The sequence below is a fragment of the Scyliorhinus canicula genome, chromosome 4, assembly GCF_902713615.1.
Source record: "Scyliorhinus canicula chromosome 4, sScyCan1.1, whole genome shotgun sequence".
In the NCBI taxonomy this organism is placed as follows: Eukaryota; Metazoa; Chordata; class Chondrichthyes; order Carcharhiniformes; family Scyliorhinidae; genus Scyliorhinus; species Scyliorhinus canicula.
In genome coordinates this window covers 91,474,416-91,495,547 of record NC_052149.1, presented here as the reverse complement: position 1 = coordinate 91,495,547, position 21,132 = coordinate 91,474,416, and the positions used below count along the sequence as shown (strand labels likewise).

Genomic DNA, 21,132 nt, shown 5'->3' with positions numbered 1-21,132 from the left:
TTCACCGGCTCAGCAGTGTGGTGCTCGCCAGATTGTGCCCCAGAAGCCTATCCACTAACGCCTCACCGTGGCGCGTGTATCTGCACAGTTGGAAGGGTGTGGATAATAGCTGTGATGCGACTATAACGGTGGCATCCTCGAAGCTCTCCTCCAAGGTGGTCTCCTAATAGGCAAGCGAGGGTGCGGCTCGGGATGGGCCAGTGCCGTCGGCTGGAAGACCTGCAGGACAATGGACATGTGGTGAGTGTGGTGATATGCATCACCGTATATACACAAGGGGTTAATGTAAATACACTACAACTAAGTAAACACTAGAGGGAGCACCGGAGATGTCATAACATGCAGACATACAGCTAATGAACACATAGAATAGGACACGACCAATGGGCAGTCAAGACACTCAGAGGTGACACTACCACAAGGGGGCATTACAAAACCCACATATAAAAGGACAGGGTACACGAGGGGAGGGATTCTCTGAGCCCCACGCTGTGCCGGAGAATCGCTGAAACTGCGCCCCGACGCCGGCACACGATTCTCCGAACAGCGGAGAATCAGCGCCATTTGCGCCAGCGCATTTGGCGCAGCGCCGGTCGCGGGCCGCTGATTCTCCGGCCTTGATGGGCCGAGTGGCCGCACTGAAAAGGCAGAGTCCTGCCGGTGCTATCCACACCTGCTCGCAGCCGGCGGGAACTCTGCACGCAGTGTCAGGGGGCAGCCTGTGGGGGGGGCTCCTTCACCGAGAGGGGCCTCCGATGGGGTCTGACCCGTGATCGGGGCTCACCGATCAGCGGGCCGGCCTCTCCAGCCCTGGCCCTATTCTGTTATGCAGCCGGCTCCTGAACCCCTGCGTCATGTTGCGTCGGGGTCCGGCGCGTTGAGGAAGTCCCCTGCGCATGCACGGGTTGGCACGGTGCCCAGTTGGTGAAGGGAGGCTGGAGCGGCATGAACCGCTCCAGTGCCATGCTGGCCCCCTGTGGGGGCCAGAATCAGTAGTGCCCGCGTCCGTTTTGTGCCGTCGTGAAACGCAACAGCTTTCAGGACAGCGCGGACACTCTGCCTCCATTTCGGAGAATCCCGCCCAGCCTCTTTCTCTTTCCACAGGCAGACACTTGGAGAGTAGGACAGGGGCAGATCAGAAACATCACACTCACCACGTGGCTTAGAGCAGACTGGTTACTTAGACTGAGTTACTATTGCAAAATTAGCAGGAGAGTCGAACTCATAGAGAACTATACTAATGGTTCAATAAATCACATTGAAGTTACTTCAAAGTCTGGAGTATTTTGTGGTCAAAGCTGCATCGAGTTGCAGCCTGTGTTATCCCAGAGTACATAACACATCAGTCAGAGGGAGCGATGGGTCAATCAGTCAGGCAATAGAAACTCACGCTTGGCAGGCCCTCTGGGTGGAGCCCAGTGGTCACCTCTGCAGCTTCCGCCAGCCTCCGTATGGATGACTGATCTGTCCAGTCACCTCCAGGGCACACTCCTCGAAGGCGGTAACGATTATTAGGTTCAGCACCCCTTTGCCAGTCTGAGCTCTCTCCTGACGATTATGGGAGAGGTTTTCCTGAGGGGACACAGAGGGGCATCGTACACCACACACATGGTTCACAGTGGTGGGAAGGGGGTTGAAGGGGAAGGGGGTGGGGGGAGGGTTGGGGGTAGCATGAAGAGTTGGGGGTGGATGCTCTCTTGCGGGGGTAGGAGGCATTGGTGTTTACTCACTGGTGCTGCCCGGTGTCGGTTGTTGACCTTTTTCAGCATAGAAGGCCAGTCCTCCTGGTCACACTCCCTGAGCTCACAGCTGCCGCCACCATCCCAGGCAACACTGGCTGATCTATGACTCGCTGTCCGGGGCCCTTGGGGACACAGGACATCCCTCCTGGCCTTTGTTGTATCACGGAGGCTCCCTCGGTCAGCATCCCAGAATCTTGGGGTTGGCTGAGCAAATGCAGCTGAAGTGCTGCTCGACCTTGTTAGTGGAGGACTAGTGGCGAGCACGGTGCTGGCGAATCAGCTGCCAAGCCTTCATTTGTGGCGAGAAGCCCCTGAGGCCTCGTCGAGTGGACCAATTAACATTGAATACCATTGCCAGCCTTGCTGGGCCAAGCGGCAGAAAGCTCTTGACTATTCCTGCTCGCTACCACATTTCTTTCCAGAAAATCGTGCCCTATATCTCCTGAGTCCCTGTTCTGGAATCGTGAATTGAGGCCAGGGCAGTCATTTTCTAGCAGATTGGAAACGTGTACACACTGTGAGCTACCTCGAGCCAAAAACAATGCATTGTAAAGGATGGAATTATGAAACAAATGTGAAAATCCGTGCACCGTAGATACTTCTACCTTTCCTGACTATAATCTCAGGTTGAATCATGCAAATTCAGTTGAGCCCTGGGTTGAGCTTTAAACCTCATATCCTTTCCATCTTGGGGTTTGCATCTCTAACATTCTCCATTTTTACCAATGGAAATCTTTTATGCCCTTGATTTGTCTAAACCAAATTCACTAATGTTCATTTTGGTGACCTTCCGTTTGCCACCCTTTGTTGACACACAGGTGTTTAGCCAAAAAGATGAATTCAAAAGATTATCCTTGCATTTAAATCCTTTACAGCTTTATCCCATTGCATTCCTGCAATCTATTCTATTCCTTTACCTCTTTCGAAATGCTGTATATCTTTAACTTGTGTGTGGATACAGGGGCATCGGCTAAAATGTTAATATCAATAGCTAATTCAACATCCTGACATTGACGGTTGTAACCTCGAGACTGCAGCAAAGCTTAAACAATACATTGCAAAGTGTGATATTTGTTCAGCTCATGTAGTGTTTTGAAAAACGAAGAGGTGTTTGCAAGATTTGGGATACCAGTTATCCTTCTAACAGAGTTTGCAGTGTATTCCAAGATTTGGGATTTCACAAATGGCATCATCATCACTCTCCCTGGAATCCAATGCCAACGACTGTTTCACTCTTTACAAATCTCTTTTTTAAAAATAAATTTAGAGTATCCAATTAAGGGGCTTGTGGGGGTGAAACCCACGCAGAACGGGAAGAATGTGCAAACTCCACACAGTGACTTAGGCCGGGATTGAACCCGGATCCTCGGTGCCGTCGGCAGCAGTGCTGATGCACTATCAATTACAATGAGACAAGAGTAGAGTGTAATTGAGGCTTTATTAAGCATAGATGTGTAGCCTCCTGCAGCTGGCGCCGACATGGCTGCAGCTTGGTGAGCACACACATTTATACTCCGCCTACTGGGCGAAGCCAGCAGGCAGGGATCTACCCCCATACCTGTAGCCTTAACGTATTACATCTCATCTGTGATATATATAAGTGGTGACTACCATAAGTGCTAACCACTGTGCCGCCCATTACTCTTCACAAATTTTAACAGGTCCGTTTCTAGCTCCTATTAGATTGGCGCAACACTTTGTGAAGGTGCAGAAACCCTGATTTATGGGACATGGTGCATGACATTACTTCTGATCATGCGACAAGTCCTGTAGTCTTTATTGGTTGAAGGAAGACATTCACCTGCATGTGGGCATGAAACTACTAAGACAGCCATTTGTGCTACAATGCAGATGAATTTCTCTGGCCTGTGCACAAGAAAATGCACACGTGGTGGGTCCGAAAAATCTCAGTGATCCTTTCAGGTATCACTCTCCAAAGCAAGTAGCAAAAGCAAGTAGCAAAACCAAGACTTCCAGGTGTTATAAGCCAGATGCAAATCGCTCATTTCAAATCTGGTGCACACTGTGTCAGTTTCCACGTCGATTGACGAACGGTTTGATTTTTATTGCCGCCTTTGGTTATATTTCAGTTCCGGGGAGGGGACTGAACTCTGAAAAAGTACATTTTTTCTTAAAGGGAAATCTGACAGACACACCTATTTGAAGAGCTATTGAAATAATTCTGCTTTGTGAATTTAACCACTTTTTTTTAAACAAACAATTTTATTGAGGTAGTTTTTGGCTTTGTAAACAGTTACAGACATCAACAGAAAGAAAGCAAAAAAGTGCAAACATCCATGTACTTTCAATACTTCAATCGTAACATACTGCACAAGCCCGCTCCTCTCCCACCAGTACTGCCCGCCATATTTTCCCTCCTACTCTACTCTACCCCCCCCCCCCCCCCGGGCTGACGCTCACTCTCCCACAAAGAAGTCAATAAATGGTTGCCACCTCCGGGCAAACCCCTAATTTAACCACTTTTAAATAATTTTGAACTCCCCATCTCTTCACCCCACAATCCGAGTGCAAGTTATGATGGACACCAGGGAGGAAGTGGGGGAAAGAGAGAGACGGCGGTACAGCGGCTGCGCGAACTCCAATTCCCAGCATGCAGCTGGTACCGGCAGTGACGCACTCGGCGGGAGTGGGGTACAGAGAGACGGCGGCTGCGCGAACTCCAACTCCCAGCATGCAGCTGGTACCGGCAGTGACGTACACGGCGGGAGAGGGGTACAGAGAGACGGTGGTACAGCGGCTGCGCGAACTTCAATTCCCAGCATGCAGCTGGTACCGGCAGTGACGCACTCGGCGGGAGTGGGGTACAGAGAGACGGTTGTGCAGCGGCTGCGCGAACTTCAATTCCCAGCATGCAGCTGGTACCGGCAGTGACGCACTCGGCGGGAGTGGGGTACAGAGAGACGGTTGTGCAGCGGCTGCGAACTCCAACTCCCAGCATGCAGCTAGTAACGGCTCTCGGCGGTTTCCTACCTCTCGGCGGTGTCGCACCCGGACTGCGGTCGAGCTGGCTCCCGGAGCCGGCAAGGGGAGGTATTACTTGTCGGTCTTTGTGTTGAGGCCACCTTTTCTCACCGTAAACAATGTAAACATTTGTTGGGCCAATATGACTGAGCTGCTTGTGCTGGTAAAGCTGAAGCCAGGGGCGAACGAGCAGCAACCCCTGGAAACAGTCGTTTAGCGGGGGGGGTGGGTAACGGTAGCGTGGCGGGAGAGAGAGGGGGTGTGGGGGGTAGACCGAGGGGGCGTGGGGGGGAGGATAGACGGGGCTAGGGGGGGATAGAGCGGTTTTGCATGCAGAGGTGTGGTATACGTGTGGAGGGTGAGGTAGAGGGGTTGGGGCAAGGAAGTGGGGGCGGGGTAGAGGGTGCCCGCACGCAGGGGTGAGGTAGAGGGGTTGTGTGGGTTAGATCGGACATGAGTGGATGTGAGATAGTGGGATTGGGGGGAAAGGGCGTGTGGGTGGAGGTAGAGGGGTCTTGTGTGCAGAGCTAAGGAAGTGGGGGTGAGGTAGAGGGGGCATGGGGGTGTAGTGGGTCTTGGGCGGGGTGAGGTAGAGGGGGGTGTGCACGTGGGGGTGGTAAAGAGGGAGCGTGGGCACTGTGTCTGGGCCCTCTGTTACAAATAGTTACAAATAACCAAAATTTTGCTATCGGGTTAATTAACAGGCTAATGGTAAACATCTTTTTATACTTGATTCATATTTTTGTATGTACCATGCAGTGCAATTCAATGTACCAGTTCACTCATTTGGTTGAATTCAGTACATGACACTCAAGGCTGTCTCACTCCCCTTGCAATGCATGTTGCATCTACATTTGCACTGTATTAAACATTTCCTATTGTTTTAAGTCTGAGGAGTTTTGCACTTGTTCTAACTGTCAGCACATTTGCAGAGAAAGCACCTCAGCACATGATCCTGGATCTTGCAGTGTGCCCGTCGGTCGTGGGCAACTCGCAGGAAATCCAAAAAGCTTTGGAGGTCTAAGGAGCACCTTTCGCTGAGTTGATGGCAGATGATGTTTGCTTTGGACTTTTCCCAAGGAAGCACACCACGAAGCACAGACAACCTCCGTGAGAGAGCTGCTTGGGTTGAACAAAAAAAGCACTGCATCCCTTTCCAGACATTCTGTGCAAATATGCATAGAAGGATATTGGCAATGGTCTCTTCCACACTGCAGCCAATGTGAGGACAGCGTGTGATAGCACTGAGGTTCGATCTGCAAGAAGGACCTGATGAGCAGTGCCTTTCTCACTGATCACCAAACTGTGACCTGGTACTTATTTGGAAGTTTGTGACCGACTCGACACGATTTGCTATCTTTTTCTGCAGAACCTCAAGGACTTTATTTGTGGTCAAAGCTGTTTTCTGACACAACTTTTCCAGGAGGGGCAAGTGGTATGGCACAGTCCAACTGAACAGTGTTCTCTGTCAACTGAGCAGTGTTCATCGGCGCTAAGGCCAGACTCATCCTTCAAAACACAGACATGGACAGAATGTCAGTAACATAGTGATACTTGGTGCTTGTGTACCAGGGATCTATACAATTTGTTGCAGCCACACAAAATTAGTCATCAGGATGAGGTTGACATTGGGCACATTTATACCCTTTTAAAAAATCTCTTGACAATGTAGTCCTAGTCCATTCAGTGAATCTACAGAAACTATGCGTCCCAGATGAAATCACTGTAAAAACTGAGGAATGTGCTAATCAGTTAGCCTTTCTCTCTTGCTGGTGCTCATACTGTTGCTTGCTGTTGGAAATCTGCATCATTCTTCTGGTTGCTAAGAGGTAATGAATGGCTTGCCGAGCTGAATGATTACAGACCAGTTACTCGCGCATCTCTAGTCACCAAGCATTTTGAGTGCATTATGTCAAAGTATATTTTAGATTATCTTGTTCCACATAATGCTCAGTTACAGCTTGTCTATTCACCTCGTACAGCATAAGAACTAGGAGCAGGAGTAGGCCACCTGGCCCCTCGAGCCTGCTGCGCCATTCAATGAGATCATGGCTGATCTTTTGTGGACTCGGCTCCACTTTCCGGCCCAAACACCCCTTAATCCCTTTATTCTTCAAAAAACTATCTTTTATATTCAAAACATTTAATGAAGGAGCCTTAATTGCTTCACTGGACAAGGAATTCCATAGATTAACAACCCTTTGGGTGAAGAAGTTCCTCCTAAACTAAGTCCTAAATCTACTTCCCCTTATTTTGAGGCTATGCCCCCTATTTCTGCTTTCACCTGTCAGTGGAAACAACCTGCCTGCATCTATCCTATCTGTTCCCTTCATAATTTGATATGTTTCTATAAGATCTCCCAGCATCCTTCTGAATTACAACGAGTACAGTCCCACTCTACTCAACCTCTCCTCATAATCCAATCCCTTCAACTCTGGGATTAATTTAGTGAATCTCCTCTGCACACCCTCCAGTGCCAGTACGTCCCTTCTCTGGTAAGGAGACCAAAACTGAGCACAATACTCCAGGTGTGGCCTCACTAACACCTTTTACAATTGCAGCATAACCTCCCTAGTCTTAAACTCCATCCCTCTAGCAATGAAGGACAAAATTCCATTCGCCGTCTTAATCTCCTTAAACCAACTTTTTGCGGCTCATGCACTAGCACACCCAGCTCTCTCTGCACAGCAGCATGTTTTAATATTTTATCATTTAAATAATAATCCCTTTTGCTGTTACTCCTACCAAAATGGATAACCTCACATTTGTCAACATTGTATTCCATCTGCCAGACCCATTCACTTAACCTATCCAAATCCCTCTGCGGACTTCCAGTATCCTCTGCACTTTTTGCTTTACCACTCATCTTAGTATTGTCTAGGGCAGCACGGTGACGCAGTGGGTTAGCCCTGCTGCCTCACGGTGCCGAGGTCCCAGGTTCGATCCCGGCTCTGGTTCACTGTCCGTGTGGAGTTTGCACATTCTCCCCGTGTCTGCGTGGGTTTCACCCCCACAACTCAAAAGATGTGCAGGGTAGGTCAATTGGCCACATTAAATTGCCCCTTAATTGGAGAAAATAAATTGGGTATTCTAAATTAAAAAAAAAAAAAATCTTAGTATTGTCTGCAAACTTGGACACATTGCCCTTGGTCCCCAACTCCAAATCATCTGTGTAAATTGTTAACAATTATGGGCCCAACACTGATCCCTGAGGGACACCACTAGCTACTGATTGCCAACCAGAGAAACACCCATTAATCCCCACTCTTTGCTTTCTATTAATTAACCAATCCTCTGTCCATACTACTACTTTACCCTTAATGCCATGCATCTTTATCATCTGCAGCAACCTTCTGTGTGGCACCTTGTCAAATGCTTTCTGGAAATCCAGATATACCACATCCATTGGCTCCCCGTTATCTACCGCACTGGTAATGTCCTCAAAAAATTCCACTAACTTAGTTAGGCACGACCTGCCCTTCCTGAACCCATGCTGTGTCTGCCCAATGGGACAATTTCCATCCAGATGCCTCGCTATTTCTTCCTTGATGATAGATTCCAGCACCTTCCCTACTACCGAAGTTAAGCTCACTGGCCTATAATTACCCGCTTTCTGCCTACCTCTTTAAACAGTGAAATGAAATGAAAATCGCTTACTGTCACAGGTAGGCTTCAAATGAAGTTACTGTGAAAAGCCCCTAGTCGCCACATTCCAGCTAATTTCCAATCCACCGGGACCACCCCAGAGTCTAGTGAATTTTGGTAAATTATCACTAGTGCATTTGCAATTTCCCCAGCCATCTCTTCTAGCACTCTGGGATGCATTCAGGAGACTTGTCTACCTTTAGCCCCATTAGCTTGCCCATCACTACCTCCTTAGTGATAGCAATAATCTCCAGGTCCTCATCTGTCATAGCCTCATTTCTATCAGTCACTGGCATGTTATTTGTGTCTTCCACTGTGAAGACCAACCCAAAAAACCTGTTCAGTTCCTCAGCCATTTCCTCATCTCCCATTATTCAATCTCCCTTCTCATCCTCTAAAGGACCAATATTTACCTTAGTCAATGAACAACGTTGTTCCGACTTTGGTCTATTTGATCCAACAACACATGGATAGATTAGGCAATTATGCTCACGCTACCTTTGATTTCTCTTCAGCTTTTAATACAGAAACCATTCAAATTTATTGAAAATCCTTCATGTTAACCCTACTCTCCTACTTTGTATCAGTGATTTTTATCATAGAATTTACAGTGCAGAAGGAGGCCATTCGGCCCATCGAATCTGTACCGGCTCTTGGAAAGAGCACCCGACCCAAGGTCAACACCTCCACCCTATCCCCATAACCCAGTAACCCCACCCAACACTAAGGGCAATTTTGGACACTAAGAGCATTTTATCATGGCCAATCCACCTAACCTGCACATCTTTGGACTGTGGGAGGAAACCCACGCAGACACGGGGAGGATGTGCAGACTCCGCACGGACAGTGACCCAAGCCGGAATCGAACCTGGGATCCTGGAGCTGTGAAGCAATTGTGCTATCCACAAGGCTACCGTGCTGTCTTTCACAACAGAATGCAACAAGTGTTAGTCTCTGGTATCTACTCTGAGCCCATGTAAACGGATACTGGATCTCCCTAGTGTTTTGTACTGTCACCTTTATTTTACATCTGCATAGATGATTATTGTTATAACGATCCTGGAGTGTGCTGATGATACTGTACTTTTGGGTCTCTAGGAATAATAAAGGAAATATAGGAATTCTGTAAAGAAGCTTGCAAAATGGTGTGTTTTTAAAAAAAGACTGAATAAAAACAAGACAAAAGAATTAGTTATAGACTTTGGGGGGAAAACAGTTAACGTTCCCACAGAGATTCATGATTTGAACATTCAAATAGTTACTAGCTACAAGTATACAAAGAACAATACAGCACAGGAACAGGCCCTTTAGCCCTCCAAGCGTGTGCCGACCATGGTACCTGCCTAAACTAAAACCGTATGCACATACGGAGTCCGTATCCTTCCATTCCCACCCTATTCATATATTTGTCTAGATGCCCCTTAAATGCCGCTATCGTACATGCTGCCACCACCTCCCCAGGCAGCACGTTCAATATGTTTACCACCCTCTGTGTAAAATAACTTGCCTCGTGCATCTGTTCTAAACTTTTCTCCACGCATTTTAAACCTATGACTGTTCTACCCCAGGAAAGAGCATTTGACTATCCACTCTGTCCATGCCACTGATACTCTTATAGATCTCTATCAGTTCTCCTCTCAACCTCCATCATTCCAGTGAGAACAGACCGCGTTTATCTAGCAAACTGCTTCTGTATCCTCTCCAAAGCGTCCAGAGGGTACAGAAGCGGTTTACTAGGATGTTGCCTGGTATGGGAGGGCATTAGCTATGAGAAGAGGTTAGTATCTAAGAATCAAAGCTGAATTGGAGGGAATGGCACCGATATGGTAGCCAAGGGTCATGCTACTACCCCAGGAAATTAAAATCCACAATCATCAAACTCTTCTATATGGCTGCAGTTAAGAGTGGTGTCTATTTTGGATGTCCCTCCTGTTCCTATCGCCTTGAGTGAAGCAAACTCTTTTAAGGGGACACAGATTATTGAACCAGACAGGCAAGATATTTGATGAGCATATCCTTTTTAACAAAATCTGCTCTCAGAATTTTAACAGAAGTAAAGAGTATCATAAACAATGAGATTCACCCCTTGTCTCAGATTCCTGAATTTGTTTGTGCCCTTTTAATAAGAGTTTGATGTATGAATGAGAATATTCACTCGTGGGTAAGTTAGATGTCTGGGACAGTAATTTTCTTTTTACTGTTTATTTAGATGAGGGTTTTTTTAGCAGACAAATGGGAAAATGAATTTCTGTCTGGGCAATAAAGTAAAATTGACTTCAAGGAGTTGAAGGATTGGTCAGCCCAGTTCGCAAAGGCAATTGGGGAATTGTTATGACTTACTCAGCCTCTCAAGGCTAGTTTTGAGCTGGATTCAGATACTCATCAATCTGCATATTGATAGCAGACCAAACACAAAATGCTGACATGGTCCATGTAAAGGGAGGCTTTAACCTCGCGCCTCCACTGCCCAGGATCATTTCACAAATGCCTGAATCCTTCCTGATGTGGAGATGCCGGGGTGGGCACAGTAAGACGTCTTACAACACCAGGTTAAAGTCCAACAGGATTCTTTCAAATCACTAGCTTTCGGAGCACTGCCTCTTCCTCGGGTGAATGAAGAGGTAGGTTCCAGAAACATATATATATATATATATAGACAAAGTCATAGATGCAAGACGATACTTTGAATGCGAGTCTTTGCAGGTAATTAAGTCTTTACAGATCCAGAGAGAGGGATAATCACAGGTTAAAGTGGTGTGAATTGTCTCGAGCCAGAACAGTTGGTAGGATTTTGCAAGCCCAGGCCAGATGGTGGGGGTTGAATGTAATGCGACATGAATCCAAGGTCCCGGTTGAGCCCGTACTCATGTGTGTGGAACTTGGCTATAAGTATTTGCTCAGCGATTCTGCCTTGTCGCGCAGATCACAATTCCACTCAAGTCGACCTACACCACATACTACGCTGAGAGACTCTGCCATCGCACCTCTATCACACTCCTCAACCACCTCGTACACTAGCTCTACAGCTGACGGCGCAACCTGGAAACCAAGATAGAGTCCACATTCTCAACTTGTACTCAGGATGCCGCAGACCAGCTGTGGAACACCACCAAACCTTACTGTGAATCCTTCCTGGTGAACTTGGCACATTTACATTCTACAGCAGCCGATGGGAGGGACAACTGTACTATTTATCAAAGTTGCAATCTCGGTTACACTGTGCCATTTGCTTCACAAAAATGGAAACTCAGTCTCTGCCTCACCATTGAAGTGCATTGAACAATGTAAAGAAACTGCATTTGCACAGATTTGTTACAGCGCGGAAGACCCATCGTGTCTGCACGGCTCTCAAAATGAGCATTGTAGCTTAGTGCCATTTTCCGGCCTTTTTCCCCATACGCCTGTATTATGTTGCTATTCAAGTCATCATCTAATGCCCCCTTGAATGCCTCAATTGAATCTGCCTCCAGGCAATGCATTCTAGACTCAAACCACTTGTGTGAAAAAGCTTTTACTTCCATCACATTTTCCACTTTTGCAAATGACAACTTTGTGCTCTCTCATTCTTAATCATTTTATAAGAGGGAACAATTTCTCCCTACCTACTCAGTCCAGCCCCTTCATGAATTTGGGCATCTCCATCAAAAATCTCCACTTAGCTTCTCTACAAGGAAAAGTCCCAACCTCTCCAATCTATCCTCATAACTGAAGTAACTCATTACTGGAACCGTTCTTGTACACCTCTTCTTCGCTTTCTCCAATGCGTTCACGTCCTTTCTATCGTGTGGTGCCCGGAACTGTTCACGGTACTCCAGCTGAGGTTGAACTAGTGCCTTGTATCAGTTCAGCATAACCTTCTTGCTCTTGTACTCTTTGCCCCTATTAATAAAACCCAGGCTATTATCTGATTTATTAGCTGCCTTCTCCTCCTGTCCTTCAATGATCAATTTGCATATACACCCATGTACCTCAGCTCCTGCAGCCCTTTTAGAATTTAATCTTTTTTTAATGTCCTCTCCCAGTGTTCTTCCTACTGAAATGCACCACTTCACACTTCTCCACATTGAACTTCTGCTGCCACCAATCTGGCCACTCCACCAATTTGTCATTTTGAAGTTACACCTGGTCCTCGTCATAATTTACAGTCACCTGCAAAATTTGAAACTGTTTCCTGCACACCAAGATCCTTAATCAGGAGAAGCAACGGTCCTAATACCAACCCCTGGGGAACACCACTACAAAGCTTTCCAGCCCGAAAAATATCCATTGAACATTCTTCTTTGCTTCCTATTATTCAGTTTTGAACCCCAAGTTGCTGCTGTCCCTTTTCCATGAACTAACTGGTCTGAAGTGGCACAAGTAACTTTTATTGGTGCCTTTATGGTTTGTGCATAATTAATTAAATCTGAATTCAGACAAAGGGACTTTAGCTGTGTCAGATTTATTTCACTTTTCTGTGACCTTAATAGGCTACAAGTGCTTAAAGAGGCCGAAGAGGTACAAATTGGGGAAAATGTGCCAGTTGTTCACCAGAAATCTTGCTGTTTGTTTTCTGGACATCATGGAAGGTCAGTGCAGAGTACAACAATGAAGAATCAGTCGCAGGCTCAAGCGCAGGAACAATTACTAATTCTAGAGAGAGGAAAAAAAGAGGCTGGCCACCAAGATCAGCTGTATGTCAGGAAGCTATGCTTTAATAAGGAGGTAAATGTTTAAGAGAACCTTCAGCCATCTTCTGATACCTGCAGAGCTTCATCAGTGGCTATGAAGGTGACTACAGCTCTCAAATAGGGCAATTTTGTCAGGCACTGAAGAGCACTAACAGGGTTTGCATTCAGCAGGTCGTGGATGCTATATTCTACAAATGTGATGTGGCAAAGAAAGAGTTCTACAACATTCCACGGCATGCTGGCTTTTCCAAAATGCAACAAGCTGTCAATGGACCCCGTACAATTGAAGATGCCAATGATATACCTGTGACATACAGCAATATGAAAGGGGTACCATTTGTTAAATGTGATGATCCTTTAAGATGCTCAACTACATATTAAGAATACCGATGCAGACAACTGGGAAGCTACTCATAAAATGCCACTAGCACTCAAACATGCATTATGTCTTTGCCATATCACAGCAAGGATCTGGACAAATCTTTGGTGACGGCGCCTTCCTGGTAGAACTGTTACTGGTGATACCTACCCTACTGCACAGGTTTGCACGTGCCAAGTAGGGAAGAAATGAGGTTGGGTGTGCTTTGCAGTACTTTACTCCCAAAGTGGATACCTGAATCATTCTGACCAGGAAGCTCCCAAATGTAACCCCTGGGATCTTTTCATGGTTCTTCAGAAATGTAATTGTTGGTAAGTTAATCAAAATGAATTAGGCGGATGTTAAATTCTTCGACTGAATAAGAAAGGGATTGCCATTTTTAAAATGTTATACCAATTGTATGACAGATATGAAGTGAGTGCTGTCAATTTAGAATGTTGTTTAAAGTGGGCTTTCAGTTCTGCAAAACAAAAATGAAAAATGTGCTGCTGTTTGCAGTGCAGTTGGACCCTGGAGGTGACTCGGCTGCTATAGATTGGTTGCAATAATATTGCTTTGTTACTTAGTTTCCTTGTTGCCCAACAATTCCTCGACTATTTACAATAATTTTATTTGTGTTAGAATGTGATTTCTAATATTCAATTTTTGTTTACTTTCAATTTTTGATGAGAAAGATATTAGCACCCTGAAAAACATAATTGAGTTCTGTGTTTCAAGCTGCTAAAATCAGTTCTAGTGATGGAAAATACTTTTTACCAAATTGAAAATGATTTGAAACACGTAAAATTATGATGGCGATGATTTAGTCAGCAGGACAGTTGCAATCAGAGTATGGAGTGGAATAGTTAGATGAATGTTTTAAAAGTACCCATCATTTGGATGTTGTTGAATTTCTGATGAAGGGCCTACAACAGAAACAGGACCTAGAATTTACAGTAGCAAGGCGATGAACAGCATAGGTCGTTAAATAGACCTGAAGAATGTGAAATTAACCGCATGGACTGAGAAGGAAATGTAAATTTGAGGGTCAGAAAGAAATAAAGAATGGGTAAGACTGAATTAAGAAGGGCTGAACAAAGAGACAGAAAACACAGTTGAATAAAGTTTAGTTGGAGAATTTTTAAAAATGAGTTAAAACCTGAAGGAGTGAGATACCACACTTGCAATAGTTATTTTTCAGTGCTAGAGTGGTTGAGTGGCAGTTATTTAATATTTATCTCTTGGTTAAGAGAGTACTTTGTCTTGAATTGATTTAATTTTTTGGTACGTTTAATACATAACTATTATGCAAATACAGCAACTTCAGTGCATTTCAATTATGAACCAATCAGCCATAAGACATAGGAGCAGAATTAGGCCATACATCCCATTGAATCTGCTCCGCCATTCAATCATGCTGATATGTTTCTCATCCCCCATTCTCCTGCCTTCTCCCCCAAAAGCCTTGACCCCCTTATTAATCAACAACTTGTATATCTGTCTTTTTTTTTAAATAATTTTTATTGAAAAATTTTGATTTTATACAACATTGACGCACCTTAGTAAAATACCGAAAATAACAATAATATTAATAATCATACACATTCGCCCCATCCCCATGAACAACCCAGCATTTTAACAACAACGCAAATTAACACACTATAAAGTTACAGAATAAACACTAAAATAATGCACACACACACACACACACACACACACACACACACACACACACACACACCCCCCCCCCCCCCCCCCCCCCCCCGGTTGCTGCTGCTATTGACCAAGTTACCTATCTCTGAGCCAGGAAGTCCAGAAAAGGTTGCCATCGTTTATAGAACCCTTGTATTGATCCTCTCAGGGCAAATTTGACCTTTTCCAATTTTATAACTCCCGCCATGTCACTGATCCAGGTCTCCACGCTTGGGGGCCTTGCATCCTTCCATTGTAACAGAATCCTTCGACGGGCTACTAGGGACGCAAAGGCCAGGACACCGGCCTCTTTCGCCTCCTGCACTCCCGGCTCTACCGCAACTCCAAAAATCGCGAGTCCCCACCCTGGTTTGACCCTGGATCCAACCACTCTTGACACCGTCCCTGCCACCCACTTCCAGAATTCTTCCAGTGCTGGGCATGCCCAGAAATATGGGCGTGGTTCGCAGGACTCCCCGAACATCTGGTGCACCTGTCCTCACCCCCGAAGAACCTACTCATCCTAGTCCCGGACATGTGGGCCCGGTGCAGCACCTTAAATTGGATGAGACTAAGCCTCGCACATGAGGAGCAAGAGTTGACTCTCTCCAAGGCCTCCGCCCAAGTCCCGTCCTCTATCTGCTCCCCGGGTTCCTCCTCCCATTTAGCCTTCAGCTCCTCCACTGACGACTCCTCCACCTCCTGCATTGCCTTATAGATGTCAGACACCTTCCCCTCTCCTACCCCCACACCCGAAAGCACTCTGTCCATCGTCCCCTGCGAGGCCAGCAAAGGGAATCCCTCTACCTGTCGCCTAGCAAACGCCTTTACCTGCAGGTATCTGAACATATTCCCTTGGGGAAGGCCAAATTTATCTTCCAGTTCCCCCAGGCCCGCAAACCTCCCGCCAATAAACAGGTCCCTCAATTTGCTGATGCCCGCCCTTTGCCACCCCCTGAATCCCCCATCCGTGTTCCCCGGGATGAACCGATGGTTGCCACCCAGTGGAGCCTCCATCGAGCCCCCTGTTTCCCCCCGATACCGTCTCCACTGTCTCCAGATTCTTAGGGTCGCCGCCACCACCGGGCTCATGGTAAACCTCTTAGGGGAGAGCGGCAACGGTGCCGTTAACAAGGCACCCAGGCTCGTACCTCTACATGACGCCATCTCCATTCTTTTCCACGCCGCCCCTCCCCCCTCCATCACCCATTTACGCACCATTGACACATTGGCTGCCCAATAGTACCCCGAAGGTTGGGCAGCGCCAGCCCGCCTCTATCCCTTCCTCGCTCCAGGAACACCCTCCTCACTCTCGGAGTCCCATGTGCCCACACAAAGCTCAGAATACTGCCGGTCACTCTCCTAAAGAAGGCCCTGGGGATAAATATGGGCAGGCACTGAAAAAGGAACAAGAACCTCGGAAGCACTGTCATTTTGATGGACTGCACCCTCCCCGCCAACGACAATGGCAGCATGTCCCACCTCCTGAACTCCTCCTCCATCTGATCTACCAGTCTGGTAAAGTTATGCTTGTGGAGAGTCCCCCAGTCCCTGGCCACTTGCACCCCCAGGTACCTAAAGCTCTCCCCTGCCCGCCTAAGCGGGAGCCTACCAATTCCTTCCTCCTGGTCTCCAGGGTGCACCACAAACACCTCGCTCTTGCCTAAGTTTAATTTATAACCTGAAAAGATCCCAAACTCGGCTAGCAACTCCATCACTCCCGGCATCCCTCCCACCGGGTCCGCCACATACAGTAACAGGTCGTCGGCATACAACGACACCCTATGTTCCTCTCCACCTCGCACCAAGCCTCTCCACCTCTCTGAATCTCTCAACGCCATCGCCAGCGGCTCGATTGCCAGTGCAAACAACAAAGGGGACAGGGGGCAACCCTGCCTGGTCCCTCGGTAAAGGCGGAAGTACTCCGACCACCTCCTATTCGTGGCCACGCACGCCATCGGGGCCTCATAAGAACTAGGAGCAGGAGTAGGCCATCTGGCCCCTCGAGCCTGCACCGCCATTCAATGAGATCATGGCTGATCTTTTGTGGACTCGGCTCCACTTTCCGGCCCGAACACCATAACCCTTAATCCCTTTATTCTTCAAAAAACTATCTATCTTTACCTTAAAAACATGTAATGAAGGAGCCTCAACTGCTTCACTGGGCAAGGAATTCCATAGATTCACAACCCTTTGGGTGAAGAAGTTCCTCCTAAACTCAGTCCTAAATCTACTTCCCCTTATTTTGAGGCTATGTCCCCTAGTTCTGCTTTCACCCGCCAGTGGAAACAACCTGCCCGCATCTATCCTATCTATTCCCTTCATAATTTTAAATGTTTCTATAAGATCCCCCCTCAGCCTTCTAAATTCCAACGAGTACAGTCCCAGTCTACTCAACCTCTCCTCATAATCCAACCCCTTCAGCTCTGGGATTAACCTAGTGAATCTCCTCTGCACACCCTCCAGTGCCAGTACGTCCTTTCTCAAGTAAGGAGACCAAAACTGAACACAATACTCCAGGTGTGGCCTCACTAACACCTTATACAATTGCAACATAACCTCCCTAGTCTTAAACTCCATCCCTCTAGCAATGAAGGACAAAATTCCATTTGCCTTCTTAATCACCTGTTGCACCTGTAAACCAACCTTCTGTGACTCATGCACTAGCACACCCAAGTCTCTCTGCACAGCGGCATGCTTTAATATTTTATCGTTTAGGTAATAATCCCGTTTGCTGTTATTCCTACCAAAATGGATAACCTCACATTTGTCAACATTGTATTCCATCTGCCAGACCCTAGCCCATTCACTTAACCTATCCAAATCCCTCTGCAGACTTCCAGTATCCTCTGCACTTTTCGCTTTACCACTCATCTTAGTGTCATCTGCAAACTTGGACACATTGCCCGTGATCCCCAACTCCAAATCATCAATGTAAATTGTGAACAATTGTGGGCCCAACACGGATCCCTGAGGGACACCACTAGCTACTGATTGCCAACCAGAGAAACACCCATTAATCCCCACTCTTTGCTTTCTATTAATTAACCAATCCTCTATCCATGCTACTACTTTACCCTTAATGCCATGCATCTTTATCTTATGCAGCAACCTTTTGTGTGGCACCTTGTCAAAGGCTTTCTGGAAATCCAGATATACCACATCCATTGGTTCCCCATTATCTACTGCACTGGTAATGTCCTCAAAAAATTCCACTAAATTAGTTAGGCATGACCTGCCCTTTATGAACCCATGCTGCGTCTGCCCAATGGGACAATTTCTATCCAGATGCCTCGCTATTTCTTCCTTGATAGATTCCAGCATCTTCCCTACTACCAAAGTTAAGCTCACTGGCCTATAATTTCCTGCTTTCTGCCTACCTCCTTTTTTAAACAGTGGTGTCACGTTTGCTAATTTCCAATCCACCGGGACCACCCCAGAGTCTAGTGAATTTCGGTAAATTATCACTAGTGCATCTGCAATTTCCCTAGCCATCTCTTTTAGCACTCTGGGATGCATTCCATCAGGGCCAGGAGACTTGTCTACCTTTAGCCCCATTAGCTTGCCCATCACTACCTCCTTAGTGATAACAATCCTCTCAAGGTCCTCACCTGTCATAGCCTCATTTCTATCAGTCGCTGGCATGTTATTTGTGTCTTCCACTGTGAAAACCGACCCAAAAAACCTGTTCAGTTCCTCAGCCATTTCCTCATTTCCCATTATTAAAACTCCCTTCTCATCCTCTAAAGGACCAATATTTACCTTAGCCACTCTTTTTTGTTTTATATATTTGTAAAAACTTTTACTGTCTGTTTTTATATTCTGAGCAAGTTTACTCTCATACTCTATCTTACTCTTCTTTATAGCTTTTTTAGTAGCTTTCTGTTGCCCCCTAAAGATTTCCCAGTCCTCTAATCTCCCAGCAATCTTTGCCACTTTATATGCTTTTTCCTTCAATTTGATACTCTCCCTTATTTCCTTAGATATCCACGGTCGATTTTCCCTCTTTCTACCGTCCTTCCTTTTTGTTGGTATAAACCTTTGCTGAGCACTGCGAAAAATCGCTTGGAAGGTTCTCCACTGCTCCTCAACTGTTCCACCATAAAGTCTTAGCTCCCAGTCTACCTTAGCTAGTTCTTCTCTCATCTGCTTGTAATCTCCTTTGTTTAAACAAAGGGGGCCTCACGGTAGCATGGTGGTTAGCATCAATGCTTCACAGCTCCAGGGTCCCAGGTTCGATTCCCGGCTGGGTCACTGTCTGTGTGGAGTCTGCACGTCCTCCCCGTGTGTGCGTGGGTTTCCTCCGGGTGCTCCGGTTTCCTCCTACAGTCCAAAGATGTGCGGGTTAGGTGGATTGGCCATGCTAAATTGCCCGTAGTGTAAGGTTAATGGGGGGATTGTTGGGTTACGGGTATACGGGTTACGTGGGTTTAAGTAGGGTGATCATTGCTCGGCACAACATCGAGGGCCGAAGGGCCTGTTCTGTGCTGTACTGTTCTATGTTCTAAACACAAAACACTAGTATTTGATTTTACTTTCTCACCCTCCATCTGCATTTTAAATTCCACCATATTGTGATCGCTCCTTCCGAGAGGATCCCTAACTATGAGATCATGAATCAATCCTGTCTCATTACACAGGACAAGATCTAGGACCGCTTGTTCCCTCGTAGGTTCCATTACATACTGTTCTAGGAAACTATCGCGGATACATTCTATAAACTCCTCCTCAAGGTTACCTTGACCGACCTGGTTAAACCAATCGACATGTAGATTAAAATCCCCCATGATAACTGCTGTACCATTTCTACATGCATCAGTTATTTCTTTGTTTATTGCCGCCTTATCCACCTAATGAACCCTTCACCAAATCCAAACCTCCCCAACACCTCCCATAGGTACCCCCACTCCACTCTATCGAAGGCCTTCTCTGCATCCAGCGCCACCACTATCTCTGCCTCCCCCTCAATCGCCAGCATCATGATGACATTCAGCAATCTCCGCACATTCGTGTTCAGCTGCCTTCCCTTCACAAAACCTGTCTGGTCCTCGTGCACAACCCCTGGCACACAGTCCTCTATCCTGGTGGCCAGGATTTTTGCCAGCACCTTAGCATCCACATTGAGGAGAGATATGGGCCTGTATGAACCACACTGCTGGGGGTCCTTGTCCTTTAAAATTAACGAGATCAGCGCCCGCGACATCGTCGGGGGCAAAGTCCCCCCTTCCCACGCTTCGTTGAGTGTCCGCACCAGCAAGGGGCCCACTAGGTCCACAAACTTTTTATAAAATTCCACCGGGAACCCATCCGGCCCCGGTGCCTTCCCTGACTGCATCTGCCCGATCCCCTTAACTAGCTCCTCCAGCTCAATCGGCGCACCCAGCCCCTCCACCTTCTCCTCCTGCACCTTCGGGAAAGAAAGCCTGTCAAGGAACCTCTCCATTCCCCTCCTCTCCCCCGTTGGCTCCGACCGGTACAGTTCCCCGTAAAAGTCCTCGAAGACCTCATTCACCTCTACCCCCCTTCCGCACCACATTCCCACTCTTGTCTCTCACTCCAGCAATCTCCTTAGCCGCATCCCGCTTACGGAGCTGATGAGCCAGGATCCTACTCGCCTTTTCACCATGTTCGTACACTGCCCCTTGTGCCTTCCTCCACTGTGCCTCCGCCTTTCTAGTGGTCAGCAAATCAAATTTAGCCTGCAGGCTGCGCCTCTCACCCAACAGTCCCTCCTCTGGTGCCTCTGCATACCTCCTGTCCACCTCCAGCATCTTTCCCACCAGTCTATCCCTCTCACTCCTCTCGCTCCTCTCCCTGTGTGCCCGGATGGATATCAGCTCCCCACGAATCACTGCCTTCAGGGCTTCCCAGACCATCCCCACCTGAACCTCCCCCGTATCATTCACCTCGAGGTACCCCTCAATACTTGCCCGGACCCCCCTCCTCCACCAACAACCCCACATCCAACCGCCACAACGGACGTTGGTCCCGCACCTCCCCCATCTCCAACTCTATCCAATGTGTAGCGTGGTCGGAGATTGCA

At 47.1% G+C, this 21,132-nt stretch overlaps 1 protein-coding gene across 3 annotated transcripts in view; it reads left to right on the top strand.

Annotated features, from left to right (window-relative positions):
- Positions 1 to 4,641: 4,641 nt before the first annotated feature.
- Positions 4,642 to 21,132, top strand: part of clcc1 (chloride channel CLIC-like 1) — a 61,325-nt gene continuing 44,834 nt past the window's right edge. For 2 of the 3 annotated variants that reach the window (XM_038794805.1, XM_038794803.1), the window contains exon 1: positions 4,642 to 4,793. The gene's annotated coding sequence lies outside the window, so the exon portion shown is untranslated. The remainder of the gene's footprint in view (positions 4,794 to 21,132) is intronic. The other variant, XM_038794804.1, reaches the window with a different exon arrangement.